The sequence below is a fragment of the Podarcis muralis genome, chromosome 13 (assembly GCF_964188315.1).
Source record: "Podarcis muralis chromosome 13, rPodMur119.hap1.1, whole genome shotgun sequence".
NCBI classification, from domain to species: domain Eukaryota; kingdom Metazoa; phylum Chordata; class Lepidosauria; order Squamata; family Lacertidae; genus Podarcis; species Podarcis muralis.
In genome coordinates, this window is record NC_135667.1 from 25,910,176 (window position 1) to 25,913,184 (window position 3,009).

The following is a 3,009-nucleotide window of genomic DNA, read 5'->3' on the forward strand; positions in this document are numbered from 1 at the left end:
TTATGCAGTGGCTTCTCATTTGTGGAATGCTCTGCTCAAGGAGGTTTGGCTAGGAGGTTTGGCTAGTGGCTATACACCTCTCCAACCATGCTTTTGACCAATTAACATCAGATACCCTTTTAAATGTGTTGAGGGAGTAGGTGGGCGGAGAGAGGGTTTATTGGTTTGTTTTGGTTCTTGTTTTTATTATATTTTTGTGGTTCTTTGGTGTATTTTTATGTTGAGAATCACCCTGAGATCTACAAATGCAGACCCTCCAAGTGTCCCTAATTTCCAGGGACATCCCTGATTTAGAGAAGCCATCCTGGTTTCTGATATGATCCCAGAATCTCCCACTTTTCCTTAAGGCGTCCCTATTTTCATTGGAGAAATATTGGAGGGTATCCGACCCCTGAGCCACGTGAAGGCAATCTGTATAGGAAAGGTGTTTTTCTAATGTTTTATTATGATTTTATGTATGTTGGGAGCTGCCCAGAGGCAACCCAGTAAGATGTGTGGGGTATAAATAGTAAAATTATCGTTATGGAATGGGATGTCCCTATTTTCACTGGAGAAATGTTGGAGGGTATGCAAATGAAGGGTGGTATAAAATTTAATAAATAAATACAAATAAACAAACTGAGGATCTTTGTCTGAACCTTACATCACTTTTAAGAGCCTAACAGAACAATCATAGTATTTAACAAAAGCATGTCCCCAAAAATAGTCTTGATAACATTATAAACACATCTCCAGTTTAACTCAACACAAGTCCACTATAACTTAATAACTCCACCACAACTTATTTGGTGGTTTTCAATCAAGTATTGAAGTTTTATACTGAGCTCACCAAAATTATGTGGATGGGAAGACAAAAAGGAAATGAAAGTTGGGGTGAAATCTCCCTATTTGCAAAAGTGTTATGAGACATGATAAAATCAACCAATATGATATATTCCTTTAGTTGTCAACAATACCCATTTGCTGCCTACAAAGAACAAACTGATGAGCCTTTCCCAAACTAATAAATAGATACAGATCTGATATATAAAAAAGGCAACATGAAGAAACCAATGGGTAAAAAAGCTGAAGGATTCACTGTTACTGGCCTGAGAAGAACTACAAAAGAATTTCAAAGATGGACTCCAGCATGAAATTTCATAGCTGGAATTCATCAGCAAGTTTGCTTAAACAAGCTCAATATTTTCTCTCCCACTCTAGACAATATCATATAAAACAAACAATTAACATACCATCTCAAAAGACCTTATTAATCATTTATATTTTCAAAAACAAAGGAATTCTCATATGACATGACAAATCTCCAAAGGTCTTGGTTTTTTCTCTTAAAGGGAGGTTGGTTTTTCTTTTCCAAAGGAGGGTAGATGTGATAAAATGAGCACTCTCAAAAGTATACAAAGAAGCTATATCTCTCCTCAGCTTTAATATGAGTGTGGGCAAACTGATGATAACATCTCACTCTGGTTCTGTGGATTTTAATCTATTTACAAGTTGAATATCTAGACTGAAAGAAGTATATAGTTTGCTAAGGTAAGAGCTGCAGCAGCAAGCAACTTTTTAAAAAAGATAACAAAAATGCATTCAGTATGTGGATCCCTTAACTACAGGGTTGCCATATTTCAAAAAGTTGAGCTGTTTTTAAACAAACTCCAAGATTATTGAGCTTCCCCCCCCCTTTTTTTTTACAAAAACGCAAAAAACTCAAAATTTTCAGTCAACTTGTCTAAGATCCAATATAAAGAGCCTGTTGGAAATGACCCCAGGACGTCAATTCCACCTTTGAAATCCCGGTAATGAAATCCCAGACATAAGGTAAAGGTAAAGGGACCCCAGACCATTAGGTCCAGTCGCGGACGACTCATCTCACTTTATTGGCCGAGGGAGCCAGCGTACAGCTTCCGGGTCATGTGGTCAGCATGACTAAGCCACTTCTGGCAAACCAGAGCAGCACACGGAAATGCCGTTTACCTTCCTGCCGGTGTGGTACCTATTTATCTACTTTGTGCCTTCAAACTGCTAGGTTGGCAGGAGCAGGGACCGAGCAACGGGAGCTCACCCCGTCGTGGGGATTCGAACCGCCGACCTTCTGATTGGCAAGCCCTAGGCTCTGTGGTTTAACCCACAGCACCACCCACATCCCATCTACTTAGCAAATTTCAGATACTTTCATACCTTATTCTCCCTTATGGGTTGCATCACAGAAATAAAGGAATAAATGAGTTAAAAATTAGGAGTACAGTTCACACAGTGGAAAAAGTGGAATAGATGTGGGAGAAAAGCATGATTTTTACAGTCTGCGCATGTAAAGGATGTCTCATTTTCTGTCTCGTAGTAATACTGTTGTGCTAGTCTTCAATATTAACAATTACTTCAGCAATTAACAATTGATCTTCAGCAATTAACAGTTTTAAACACTTGTCTCTATGCCAAGTAAAAATCTTTATCTGATTAAATGTTGCCTAATAACTAGTGGGTAATCAGTTGGAGATGCAACTTGATGGAGCTGCACCAATATAGAATGAGTATACATAGCTATGGGCAGATCCGCACTATACATCTAAAGCACATGCGGTGCACATTTAAAGCACATGACTTCTCCCAAAGAACCCTGGGAAGTATAAGTTCTTAGAAGTGCTAGAAATGGTAGCACTGAGATGGGGGGGGTATAGTTTATGGTTGCCAGAAGTCCCTGTTTCCCGGGGACAGTCCCCGGATTTACAAATCTGTCCACAGACAAAATCCGCCCCTGGAATGTCCCCGGATTTCATTTAATGTCCCCAGAATTATATTTTAGGTGTTGTAGATTTATTAGCAGGGAATGAATGTTGTGTGATTGGTTCAACGGCACAAGACACATCATATGGGGACCTCCGGCAAGGCAAAATGGCGGGCACCACGGCAGCGAGCAGCTCCTGAAGCCAGCCAGAGGCAACTGTGCTACCAGGTTGGCTCCAGGCTGCTGAGACTGCCACTGCCGCAGCCACTGCCAAGAGGGAACCGGAGACACCT